At 37.2% G+C, this 14,698-nt stretch overlaps 1 protein-coding gene across 2 annotated transcripts in view; it reads right to left on the reverse strand.

The window, feature by feature from the left end:
• MDGA2 (MAM domain containing glycosylphosphatidylinositol anchor 2) overlaps positions 1-14,698 on the reverse strand; it is an 826,249-nt gene that overhangs the window by 423,692 nt on the left and 387,859 nt on the right. The window lies entirely within an intron of this gene.

Here is a 14,698-nt window from a genome sequence, read left to right on the forward strand (position 1 = left end):
TACAGAATTGCAAACTGCATATTGTAAGAAGGAATCTGAAAAACTGCAGTTCTCCCAAAAAGTACAATCTATCCATAATATAGAAGGAGAAGGGTGGAATAAATGATTTCAAAGTTCCTTCCTAACTCTAAACAACTATGAAAGCAGAGAAAATTTTATATATATCCTGACAGGGAAAAATGTCCAAAATATATTTTAAGTGAAAAAAGCAAGTTGTAAAACTTTAGGTACAGAGTGGTCATATTTTTTGTAAATATATAAAATTTTAAATTTATTCTTATTTCCAATATAAAAGAAAATACTTCTATAAAACATTAAAATAGTTCATTACCTAGTTAAAAGTTTATCAAATATTTTAACATCCTGCCCTTATTTGCAACCATTTGCTTAAAGAGAATAATAGCAGCAATCATTTATATTGCCTAACTCCAAGAGTGTTTTTTAAAGAGCTTTATAAACATTAACTCATTTAATACTCATAAAAACACTACGAAGTAGCTGCCATTATTACTCCTGTTTTGCAGATGATAAAACTGAGGTAAGGAGAGATCAAGTGCCTTGCTCAAGGTCATACAGAGCTAGTGATCAGTGGAGTGGGGCTTAAACCCGGGGCACTTCGGTTCACAGGCCAGGTCTATCCAGGCCCACCTACTACACTGCGCTGCTCCATGCTCTTACCTCCACAGCCCATTCAAAACCCTAATGTGATGATCATGCTCACTGGCAATACGATTTTATATTTACCTTGTGCCCATTTACTTTACAAATATACAATGAGCACCAATTATGTGCAAAGCACTGCTTGATAATCTCTGCTTCCAGTTATTGATGAGTCCAGTTTTTCAGTCCACTCCTCTTAACAGCTAGCCCCAAATTTATCAGTCCTCCTCAAGGTCCTGATCCAGTCATTTCACACCTATTTCTAACACCATCATCATTAGCAGAAAAATAGAGGCATTCAAAGGCCACTCAGAAATATAGAGACAACCTATCTCAACACATTCCAGGAGGCCACCATTTCCCATAATTCCTTCATGCAACTCAAGATGCTCACATGTTAGAACAGAAACAGTACATATACCTACATATCAGGAACTGCTGACAGGTATGGAAAGTTGAGCTAGATAACTCCTAAATAATTGTAGAATGAGTCACTTACTCAATATCTGTGGCCCTAGAAAGAACAACACTTTCTCCAGGAATGAGGTCTAATAATATGGTTAGCAAAATGCACAAACAGGACATCTCCCTTTTCTTTTATTTTTTAAATTTCAAGGTGTAGCAGGGTTTCTAAGAGAAACAAAAAGAAAGTCAACAGGAAATAATCAGAAACTCGTGAATTCTGGGGGTAGATGATAAAGAAAAAAAACACTTGAATATACCAAAAAAAAAAGCCAAAGGATCCCTGATAGTGTAATACTTGGCAGAGGGCAGGGCCTCAGTCCTGGGTTTGGGAGCCAGGACTTCTATCCGATGCCAGACAGCAATACTAGCAGAGGTTACTGCTACTTTGTGGGATCCTTAGTTAACGGATACACAGTACGGATGTTTTGTTGATGCATTTCCTATTAACTAAAAGTACTTTGTATTTCTCATGTTGAGACTGTTCTTCAGGCTATATCTTAACTGGTTTGTTGGTGCCAGGACCATCTTGGTCACAAAGAAAATGAAAGCCTTGCAGGACAAGAGGCTCTCAGTCCCTATACCTTAGACCTGAAGGACAAGGGTAGCTTTTAATCAAAGGAGCCAGATGTAGAGCTCCTCAGGAAGGGAGGGGGGACAGAATTAAACACGTGTATATTCCATAGTGCCTAGTATAGTGTCATATTGATAGAGTCAATATAATTTGTTAAATACAAGAAAGTATAAATAAGTACATGAAAGAATAAATATGTACTATGAAAAGAGTAGGAGAGAAGATACTGATGAATCCTTCTTAAAAAACATGAGAAACATAAGATGGATAATAGCAATAATGAAACGTAATATAAAGAGCATACCCCTTTCCATATCTTACGTAATTTTCACAGAAGTGATAGAGGAAATTTCATGTTAAAAAAAGCTTAGGAAGATAATGAGAGAAGATAATTTGCTCCATGAATGTGCAGAAAAGCATAGCTAGACAGTAGCCACAAGAAAGTGATTCAGACGATAGTATTCAGAGCCAAAAGGAAAATTATATTCAAAAATATATATGACAAATTCCTAATGTCTTGTTAAAGTTATACAGTTTTATAGAAATAAAATGAGCCTTAAAATTGGCAGATGGTTGGCATCAGGCAAACTATAGTGTTTGGTTTTGTTATTTTTGTTGTGCTTTCCTTTTTGGAAAAATATATAATTCCTGAGCCTCAGAATAATTATAAATCTTATTAGTGGCTCTAAAACAAAATAGTTTGTATAAGAGCAACACAGTATTAGGCTTGTCAAAGTAAATAATTTCAATTAACGCTAGTAAAACCATTTCAACACTGCTATGAGAACTTAGGAAAAAATTAGTGTATTTGATGTTAATACCATTGTCTAAAACGCAGAAGTTAAATTTATGTTTCAATTCATCTCTTCTACCAAAATCCTTATGGTCAATCTACCTTCTTCAGAATTTGTTGTTAAGATAAGACAGAGATTAATCATAGGCTACCTTTTTTTTTTAAGAGAAACAGATTTAGATACTCCTATAAAAAGTAGGACAGAAATGAGCTCAAGAGCTGAAAAAGCTTTTAAAAGTCTGTTCTTTGTATCTTCCTTTATGTAACAAATCTTATTCCTGAAAAATTGATAACGAGAGAACATAATGGGAAGCCTTGCACCTGTAACCTGGTACTTCTATGGCAAGGAAATGGACCTTCACACTGTAGAAGAAGCTCTCAGAGAACACCCACAGTGTATTACGGTCATACCCAGAGGAACTAAGGAATGCTTTAAAAAGTCTTCAGGAAGCAGTTTTAGAGACACAGGGCTATGAAGGAAAATTCTGGGGTAGAAGGGAAATGTCTCCATTACAGTTTTATCTGTTGTATCACAATGCTTTACGTTAGATTAAACACTGAGTCAATGTATTCCTACCCTTAGACCGTGGCAAAGAATACAACACTAACATGGATCTTTTCATGGGAATGCTTAATTGCTGAAGCCAGAACAATTCTCTGGACTTTTAGGGAGCAGAATACTCAAAGTCTGCAACAGGTGATGTGGGGCAGGCCATGCTGAATTCTGGGAGCAGGATTGCCATTGGTGAATTCTAGATAGCACTGTATTTTTAAGTTTTGTTACTTATTTGTCTTCTTATCTATCATTTATTAAATTAATACACCCTTCACACTATATATGTATATTGCACAAAACAGAATTTAAGATATTGTGGTAATTGTAAAACACAGCCATAAATTCCTTGGTCCTCCTCCCATTGAAAGTTGGGATCTACGTCCTTATCATTTGAACGTGGACAGACTTGTGATTGCTTTGAATAATAGCAAAAGGGCAAAAGTGATGACATGTGACTTCAAGGCGAGGTCATAAAAGGCCATCAGCTCCTACCTTATCTTCTGAAACACCATTCTTGGAGCCCAAGCCACCCTGTAGGATGTACAACTCCCCTGTGGCCATCACACTGTGAGTCCATATGTAGGGACTGTGGTTTTCCTTACCAGCTGTGCTCAGTCTTTCAGCCATTTCTGACAATGCAACACACATATCAGTGAAGCCTTACTGAATCATCTCGAACAGCCTAACTGCTAACTAAATGCCACCAAGTAACTTTGGTCAAAAATCACACATATACACACGCCAAAAAAAACCCTAAAAAAACCAGAAGAATCATTCACCTGAGCCCTAACAAAATTCCTGACTCACAAAAAAATAAGTTATAATAAAATGATTATGTTAAGCTACTAATTTTGAGGTTGTTTGTTGTATGATAAATAATAGGAACACACAAAAGATACATTAAATGTAGACACATAAAATATTATAGGATAGGACTTCCTTGGTGGTGCAGCGGTTAAGAATTCACCTGCCAATGCAGGGGACACGTTTCGAGCCCTGGTCCGGGAAGATTCCACATGCTGCGGAGCAACTAAGCCCGTGCACCACAACTACTGAGCCTGTGCTCTAGAGCCCACGAGCCACAACTACTGAGCCTGTGAGCCACAGCTACTGAAACTTGCACGCCTACAGCCCTTGCTCCGCAACAAGAGAAGCCACCACAATGAGAAGCCCATGCACTGCAACAAAGAGTAGCCCCCGTTCACCACAACTAGAGAAAGGCTGAGCGCAGCAACGAAGACCCAATGCAGCCAAAAATAAATAAATAAATTTATAAAAATATATATTATAGGATAAAATAACATAACTTAGAAGTAAGACAGGAAAAACGAATGGTCCAGAATATGTCCTACTGAATGCTTTCAGGTCCTCTGTTATGCCGAGCTTGCTCTCTGTACTCTATGCTGTCCCATGAGCTCTTTATTCTGCCTGAAACCACTATGCCACCAAGATCCTTTTGGTAAAATCATTCTTATAATCCTCATCCTTTATGTCTCAGTTTGAATACTGTCTCTCAAGAGTGCCTTTCCTAAACTAAGTTTCCTTACTCTCTTTTGTAGAGAAAACTTTTCAATATTATTAATGGCTGTCAAGATCGCAGAAGGGGCTGTGATTGTTACCCTACTTGTAAACTAACAAGCTTTAGTAGCCTGCCACAGGTAAAAGAATGCTGGCAGAAGACAAGAGCCTCCTGGGTTAGAAACGACTATTCCTGGGTGAGAGACAAAGTAATTTCTTTTACAATATTGCTATTACAGCATTAGCAGTCACCAGAGTGCCAGCACTGGCCCCAGTTCCCTGAGTCTCTATTCAAATAGGGCCCAGGTGAACCCTGCATGTGTGTCACAGGAAGGGAAACTTGAGCTTAGGGAACCCAGATTTTTTATTCTGGATAGTAAGCATGCCTTCCTGTTATTCCAGATGGAGACACTATTTCCGTCTTTCAGAAGAGTTCATATATTTGTATAGTTAACTATAAATATATATATTTATACACCTGGAAAGTTTCCCCTCAGTCTCTTGCCTCATATACCCACTGAGATTATCACATACTTTGCTCTTTCTCATCATTTTGACCTCAGCTAGATATTGCTATCCCTGAAAGCCTTCTTTGACCAGCCCTTCTAGAGCAGTACTGCTGTCCCCTACTCAGTCTCTCTCTATCTCATTGGCCCTGCTTTTTTACTCCACCACACTGGCCACCAATAGAAGTTATGCCATTGTTTGTATTTGTTCATTATTGTCTCCTCCACTAAGATATAAGCTTCTGTCTTGTTCACTTTTGCATTCCCAAAGGTTAGAACACTCCCATCACATATGTAGGTACTCAATAATATTTATTACATGAGTGAAAGGAATATAGGACTTTGCCAACTCTGACTCACTAGCCCTGAAACGCATATGCCATATCTTGGGCATCGTTCTACTGAAGATGAATAAACTATCACATGAGTCTTACATTGCTATTTTCCGTCAGTAAATTTAGTATAGTTACTACAAGTAAACATCACTTGTTCATTGTTGCACACCAAGACAGAAAGCACACCAAGATGTCTAGGTTCCTCATGAACCTCTAAGACTTCCACAATTGTGCAGAAATCAGTTTGAAGATGTTTGGAAGGAAAACAATATCACTCAAGACAAAAGGACATCTACTTATTAAGAAAAAAAAAAACAAAAACTTCAGGCTAAAAACTACAATCAGCATAAAGAAAAAACTACATGGGTTTACTTTTAGCTCTCTTCATTTGTTAGTAGAGGTGCTTGACCAAGCACCTTAACCTCTCTTTGAGTTAGTTCCACCTAAAAAATAGGGAAAATAACAGTACCTGACTCCTAGAGCAGAGTGGTTTCCTTTGTTGCTGTTGTTGTTGTTATTATTATTATTTTATTTCATGTTGGTTGAGAGTGAGGGGGCTACTGGAAATAAGAGAAACACCTATAGCCCCCCATCCAGAGCCACGCCTTAGCCCTGTCTCCGTTCCCTTCCTTAGGTATTCACCACCATGACTCACATGACCTCATTCTTAATCTAAATAAGTAAGACGGGAAGACGGTGGCATTTTTTACACACTAAGAGGCCCTTTTACATGTAAAGAGGAGAGGGAACATACTTTGATGAAAAGGAGAGACAAAGTTTAGAAAATCTAGATTTTTAAATATACGAATCTCGTGAAGCATAGAAACGTTGTGAAAAATAAGCTATTCTTATAATAAACAACAAATAAATTGTCAAGCTTATTCAGGCAGGCCACTTTCAGAACAGAATAGGGTTGTGATACATTTAACAATGGAAGGCATCTATGTTTCCACATAAAATACAACGATAATACACATACACGGATCCCATCTCAAAAAATAACAAGAAAAATATTTAATCACAATTTGTACATTTCTATTAATATGGGTTAGCTAGTTATCATTCATAATCTAGTGGGCTAGTGATAGCACTAAAGATTTAAAATTATTTATGGAAGAAATATGTAGAATTAAGAAAATTTATTCTGTTAACATATTGTGTTTTTCCTGCAAATTGAGACATAACACTATTATTCCATTTTGGTGATAAAACATGAGTGTTAACAGGAGCACTGTTTGGAAGTCACAATCTGAATTCAAAGCTCAATACATATGGAAATGCTAAACATATCTGCATGTTAAAATATAGACAGAGATAGCAAAAAGGTGAGGAGAAGGACAAGGTGAGAGTGATGTCTCAAAGGAAGAAAATAACATTTATGTGTGACACGTTACATACTTTAAGTTTGCAAGAAAGCCAAAAAAAAAAAAAACTTTTCTAACAGTAATATCTTATGAAAAACAGAAATGCCTGAAATAGGAAAAATCTAACATATGGTCAATATCTCAGTCAATACTTCTTTGGCAGCTTTCTTTACTTTTTGAAATTGAGAAAATAACTTGCTATTCAAGCTCAGCCAACTGCTAGTAATGTTCGTGAAAATTAAAGTCTCTCCCATTTACAAACAATTAATGGATGGAAAACTCACTTTGGCAATGGTAGGGCTCTGCTGTCCAATGAATATGATGTCTGAGTATCTCGAGGTGGTTTGATTGTGGTGCGTCTTGTTCCCCATTTAGCTCGCTCTTTCTTTTTCTTTTTCCTTTCTTTCTTTTTTTTTTTTTTTTTAGGCTGGGTTGAAATTGCTGGGTGATATAGGAAATGCTCGATGCTTTTATTCTTAATTCACTCACACAGTCAGCAACATGTGTTAGACATGTGTTACGGGTCATTCATTACCAAGCTATGGAGATGCAAGGGAGACTAGGACCTGGATTCTGCCTTCATGGAGCATACATTCTCTCAGGAAAGACAAACAGGTGCAGAGGCAATTAATATTATTATTATACAATGGTGCAACTGCTAATAGAGATTGGGAGGAATTAGCAAAGGGGTAAGGTGAAAGAAAAGTGAGAGTAATGTCTCAATAAAAGAAGAAAACAACTGTTTTTTTCTATGGCTTTTTTTAAACCATCTCGACCATTTTTAATTGTACAGTTCAGTAGTGTTAAGCATATTCACATTGCTGTACAAGAGATTTCCAGAACTTTTCCCCTTGCAAAATTGAAACTCCATACCCATTAAGCAGCTTCTAAAAATCTTTCAGCCACTTTCCCTCAGTTCCAATCAGGAGTTTATCAGCAGCTGACATTTACCAAAAGCACAATAATTAGTGAGCTTGTCTCTGTTTTCTCTCTCCTTCTGTCTCACCACCTGACTCCCCTGCTACCTTTCTCTGGCTCCCCTTACCATCTAATTTCAGCACGTTTCTCTACTAGAACAGTTCATCTATTTGCTCCCTTCTTTCCAACCAAACCCACACTCAAGTGCTCACCTTACATATCTTAAAAAAGATATGCCAAACAAAAGGTCATTTCTCTGGAAAAAAATATTCTAGAACTTCATTAGTGGATGAAATGATTTTACTTATTTGTGATTTTAAATAGAATATTTTCTTTTCCTCACTAATAATTAGTGTGATCTTACCTCAGGGATCTTGTGCTTGCTGTTTCCTCTTCTGGAAATGTTTGCTTCACTCCTGTACTTCCCTTCAGATATTTGCTCAGATATCAGCTTCTCATTGAGGCTTTCTCAAACAATTTACTGAAACTCGAAATTGTCCCTGACTACCTCCTTCCAGCTCTCCTCATATACTACTCATATTTTAGTTATATATTTGTCCACTGCCTGTGTCTCCTTATTAGAATATCCATGAGGACAGGGATTTGTGTCATTTCATTCACTGCTGGTTTGTCTGGTGCCTAGAACTGTGTCTGGCACATATGTTGCTCACTAAAATTTTTGAAATGGTTGAACCCTAAAGATATTACCAATTATCTAAACTAACTGCATAATTAATCAAACATATAGTGCTTCAAGGGCTCTACCAAGATAGAGCCACTTAGCCTGAGAAGAAGGGAAGGACATGGGAACCTGGGAACCAGAACAAGAACCTTACGTCTTAGAACAATGCTTCCCAAAAAGCGTTAGGTAGAATTGTGGCTTTCACACATTTTTTTGGCCCACATTCCTCCTAAAAGACCTTTGAAAAACCAGGTACCCCTCACATATTTTTAGGTTAATGTTTAAAATTATTCTCATTGGGGCTTCCCTGGTGGCGCGGTGGTTGAGAGTCCGCCTGCACATGCAGGGGACGCGGGTTCAAGCCCCGGTCCGGGAAGATCCCACATGCCACGGAGCAGCTAAGCCCGTGAGTCATGACCGCTGAGCCTGCGCATCCGGAGCCTGTGCTCTGCAACGGGGGAGGCCACAACAGTGAGAGGCCCGCGTACCGGGAAAAAAAAAAAAAATTATTCTCATATTTTTAATTAGTTGCACAGATGCATTGTAGCTACTGAGATTTGAAAATAAAATGATTACATCAGTCTTTTAAATGGATCCATAGGTTATACAACAATTTCATACTCCATATCATCTGTTGAAAAAATATGAAAACATGGTCTTTTTTAATAGTCAGAAATTTTATAGCATTTCTTTTTCTCCCTGAATCACTTTTCATTCCACTTTTTCTACACAGAATTTTACCTTGAGGATATACATTTATGTACTTGAAAGTCACTTACTGATCAATTTTTTATATTATCTGTGGGGGAAATGTAAGTATATTTTTTGAGGCTGAGATTGAAGTTCTTCTTTGAGTCATCACTAAAATTCTATCAGTACATAATTGACCTAAACAATATAAACACGTTACTTTTTTTGAAAAATATTCATTGGAAATGCATCTCTTAATCAGATGGGTGGGTCTATTTTTTCCCCAATTAATTCATATATATTGGATGATCACCATTTATTGCTAGAATGAGGCTATGCATCATTCTTATTTCTCCTTTTCATTTTCCTAAAACTGAGAAACTTGTTCATATAAATAAGAAGATGAGAATTTTGATTCTTTGGAATTCTTCCAAGCTTTGGGAAGAATATCATTAGTTCTTTGCTACATCATCGAAAATTACTTCCAGTAACTTGTCAGCCGATAACTCCATTAGGTCCATCTTCAGTTTTCTTGAAACCACCGTAGTTGCAGAAGAATCTCTTACCCAAACATAGTTACTCACTTTTTCAACGCCAAGACTTATTTCTATTTGTTTGGTGCCCTGAAGGTTTTTTTCACCCTCCAGAGGTAATGTACCAATAATAAGATCAAGCTTGTGAACTATATATATTTTTTATTTGTAGAAAGGGATAAGAGAGATTATCATGGGTGAGGAAAAGGAATTTAAATCCCACCAACTTTTTATTAAGCACATCAATTTTGGGAAAGTGAACACATGGAGGTTGAAAATATTAAGGTAATCCCCTTAACACTCTCCCTCTACCCACTGACCCTTGTTTGAAAGTTGTTGCTTAAATTTTTAAAAAAATAAGTCCCCATAAATGAGGGTCTTAACACATTTACAAGGTAAACCTGTTTCAGAAATGCTGCCTTTGTTTTTCCCCTTTGAAGAGATTCACAATATTCATTGTTTTCTGGGGAGGAAACCTGTTTTGCTTATTTAACTCATACTTTCTAAATCATATTTGAACACAGAACCTTTTTCCCTTGTAACATTCATTATTTGGCAACCCACAAAACTAATATTCCATTGGTACATGTTTAACACTAAAACCAGATGCTGCCACTGAGAGGCATGGAGAGATTATCTAACTATCTTTCTTTTTTTTTTTGCGGTGCACTGGCCTCTCACCGTTGTGGCCTCTCCCGTTGTGGAGCATAGGCTCCGGACGTGCAGGCTCAGCAGCCATGGCTCACGGGCCCAGGCGCTCCGTGGCATGTGGGATCTTCCCGACCGGGACACGAACTCGTGTGCCCTGCATCGGCAGGCGGACTCTCAACCACTGCGCCAACGGGAAGCCCCTCTTTCTTTCTTTTAATAGAAAACTGGCTTTAGAAAATAAGGGCTTGATGTCACAGGAAAGTGAATTCTGATAACAAAGGAATCTGAGAGCGTAGAGAGGGATCCAGGAGCTGAGCAGGATACTGCATATTCAAAACAGAAAAGGGACTAGTTCAAGAAATATGGGGGAAGGGAGAGGACACAGTGTCACCACCAAATTATTATATAAGAGATTGACAAGACTGTTCAACATCTAGGATACTTCATACATATTCAACAGATAAGCTGCTGCTGCTAATAGACTTCTTTCTTCTGGAAGCTGGGGGTGGGAGCCTAGAAAGAAAATAACTTTCCATCTCCAGAGATCAAGGGAGAAAATTCATTCAGCTTTAAATTGGTGCTATGTGGAAAAATGGAGATTTAAGGGGGAAAAAGGATAAAAAGGATAGCATGGTCCAAAATATAATGCTATGTGGAAAACTGAACTACCTGGAGAGAAAGATTAAAAACTCCAGGTGAGAGTTCTTTAAATTAGTGTTACATGAATTAATATCTGACATAAGGAAGAATTTATATATACATATATGAGAGAGAGAGAGAGATTTATTCTGTTTTCTCTTGGAGACTGTCTAGAACTATAATTAAAATTTTTGCATGCTCAATGCAGTGCACATATTTTGGAAAAGAGTGACAAAAGAGAAATGAAAGGGGACAGTCAGGCTTTAAGCAAGAGGTGAAATCTTTGCTGAGCCCCTAGAGAGGAGAAACAGAAGTCACCCAAGACAGACAACAGAAAGAATGTATCTAGGAGTCTTCTCTTAGAGAGCTTCCTTGAATGCACCTTCTCTCATTTCAGTCCTCAGAATGTAATTTTAAAAACAGTTTAGAAGCATTAGAGGAATCATTGCAAAGATAAATAAAAGAGAAAAGCAGCACAGAAGATACCCACAGTGAATAAACACAATTTTTAAAAGTAAAACTTTGTCCATATAACCCCTGTAATATTTAGATGGGCATCCTTCTTGGGTTCTCTGAACATACATTTAATGGAATTGGACTGAGTCTGAACAAATCATAACCTTGGGCTAAAAACAGATGCCACTGAATCAACTCCTCAATCAACCTAAATTCTCAAGGTCCCTTTTTATACAAAGTCCATTGTCAGCCCTAGAGTTCCTAAAGAATGCAAATACCAGCAATGATTTAAATGTGAAATCCAAGAGAGAAACTTATATTTAGCTTTAATATCAGTTACTATGACAACCAATGGGCTATTTAAAGTTATTAGCATTCTAGCCCACTGAGTTAATAATACAGATAAAAATGGTATAAAGTTGAGAAAAAGCAAATTACTTCAATGTCATATCACATAGCAATGACAGTGAAAGCCATGTAGGCTTAAGAGAGGGTTCAGAGGGTTCGGAGAAACATAGTTTAAAAGACAAATCAATCAGTAACTGTTAGAATTTGTAGCACATTATTGATGCCTGCTCCCTATCACGTTCTTCAAGATTTTTAAAATTCCAAGTTCAGGATTTAAACAAGACAAAAAAGTTAAATTGGAATGGAGAAATTCCAATTTAGCCAAAATCTTTTACAACTACATGGCCTTGATCTTACTGTTCCCTGTTTCATCTCAAGTACATGGTGAAGAGTAGAATGTAAAGTTAGCTCTGAGATATCCAGACAGTTTTAAGAGAGAAAAAGGTGATGCAATAAAGAAGAAAGGATCAAGTTTCATGAACTTCCCTTTGAAAGATTCATCGCTAAAAACAGCAAAGAGCAATATATCATACGATGTTAAAACAGATGGCCTAAGTCACAGTGCTATATCACAGAAGTACGGGTACTAGAACTAAAATAGCCAAAGTAATACTTTTATTTACAAGATGCTAAGTACAGCAGCAAAAATACCTTGAGGAAGAATCTCACTGTGAAAAAAGGTTTTTCCTCCTTACACTTGATGATATTTTCTGAATTACTCTTGGTCTGTTGCATATGTTTAAGCATCTGGGTGCTTGCCATGCTCAGATGAAAGAAACTAACCTCTCTCCTTGAATGAGGTGCCCTTGTCTTACAAGCCTACCTGTGTGATATAGACAAATGAGAGTAAACTAAACAGGCAACCTAGGAGGAATGTGCTACACTGCACACTCTTGCAGGGAACTTTTTGTGACAAGCAGAGTGAAAAATTCTCTGCTCTTTGAATTAGTTATTAAGAAAAGAATACTCATTAACTCATGACAGTAAATTTTGCTGGAGTGACCTTGAGATTATTAAAGGTGGTGCCAGGAAATGACTTCAAAAATGTGACCATACATGGTAGTGGGTATAAACAGTTACCCACAGACATTTCAACTACAAAAGCACACAACAAGCAGTATGGTATAGTCAAAGACATGTGAAAGTCTCTCCCAAATCAGAAAGAACAGGATGAGATTTATAGATGGATTCACTTGCATGGCCCTATCAATAAATATTGTTCATTAATGTATGTAGATTCATTCATCTATTAATTATACTGAGAAATTACCTTGGGGAAGTGGCATGATGTAATGGGTAAGAGAATAGACTCTGGCGCCAGACAACCTGGTGTGAATCTCAGGTCCTTTATTCTGGACAAATATGTGATTAATCTGGGCTTCACCTGTATTTTTCTCACAAGGCTATTTTAAACATCAAATGAGCTAATGCATTTAAAGCTCTTAGAACAGTAAGCAACACACAATCTGCACTATATACTGTTTAATATTCTCATTATATATTATGTACAATATAAAATATATATAAAATAGAAAATAATGAAAATATGCACCAATAAAAATGATATTTTCCTCCCTTGCCCCATGAATTTGCTTGCATAACCCCACCTAGCCCATGAATCTGAAAGACAGAAGTTTTGAATAAAGTGGAGTCAAAAGACAAAGATAGGGGACTTTTCTGGCGGTCCAGTGGTTAAGACTCCACGCTTCTAACGCAGGGGTTGTGGGTTCCATCTCTGGTTGGGGAACTAAGATCCCACATGCTGTGCAGCACGGCCAAAATTAAAAAAATAAAGTGTGGCTCCTGAAGGCCCAGCACACACACACAAAGAAAGACAAAGATGTGGAAGTTTTGAATAAAGCAGAGTCAAAAGACAAAGATGGCAGTCCCTGTTCAAGTACTGACCAGGAAAAATAAGACACAAAGGTTTTAATATTTGCCCTGACAGGACTTGGGATCTTGGACTTCACCTCATGGAGACAAACAGAACAGATTTTTGAAACCTAATGTTATTTTATGTTGAACCATAAGCCTAACCCTCTTGATTAAAATTTGGCTTTCCTTACAGCTTTCTAACAAGAAAAGAATATTCTAGTCAAAGAATGAAACCCTTACCAGTTGAATTTCTCCAAATGAATGCATAAATAAATAAATAATCATTCTGCTTGTAAACTTAAAATCATTGTGGGTTTTGTCATCGTGAGTCAGCCTCCCAAGTTCACTGAAAAGTTTGAGCTGTAGGGCCTACCACGCTGTGGGGCAGACCTTGGATAAAGGCATAGTTAAGCATAGTTGCCAGGATAATTCCTCCCTGTATGGCCTTTGCCTGCCTGCCAGCCTGGCTGCATCTTCCTAGTGACATCCCAGCTACTCAGATACTAAGGCTTTAAATTTCTCTAAGTTGAATCATAGAGAACTGGCACTAGATTTTTTAATCTATAGAACCTAGATTTATTTAGGTATGTGGATTGAAATTACAAGCTGTTTTTGTTTTTGTTTTCCCTACAGTTTTATGATCTCATCGAGGTAATTGCTAGAAAAAAAGCACTCAGGCACAGTTAAACAGTGGTATAAAGCAATATTTTTCAAGCCTCTCTCCCCAAATAATTGATTTCTATTTTCTTGCTAAGAAGTCATCATTCGTATTAGAAAGATATCTGATCTACTACTGGTTTTTAGTATTTCAGTGAGGTCCTCATTAAAAAACTTTTATAGGATGGAATAACTGATGATGCTCTTTATTTTGGAATTATCATGTGGTTATCTTTACAGACAAAGGAGCTAGAAAGCTCCAACAGATTCACAGTACCCATTAAACTCTCTTAGGTCAACTCTCAGACTTCATGTCATTTTAAGTGATCACATCTGCACAGCAAAAACATTCACATTTGCTTTACAGTTGTCTGAAGGTGATTGCCTTGGCAAATATTATCACAAGCCAATGTTCTGAGTCATTCCTTACAACAATGAATTCATTCACTTTATTCTAATTTTTATGATTTCTCATGTCCAA

This window comes from Globicephala melas, chromosome 2 (genome assembly GCF_963455315.2).
Source record: "Globicephala melas chromosome 2, mGloMel1.2, whole genome shotgun sequence".
Taxonomy (NCBI): domain Eukaryota; kingdom Metazoa; phylum Chordata; class Mammalia; order Artiodactyla; family Delphinidae; genus Globicephala; species Globicephala melas.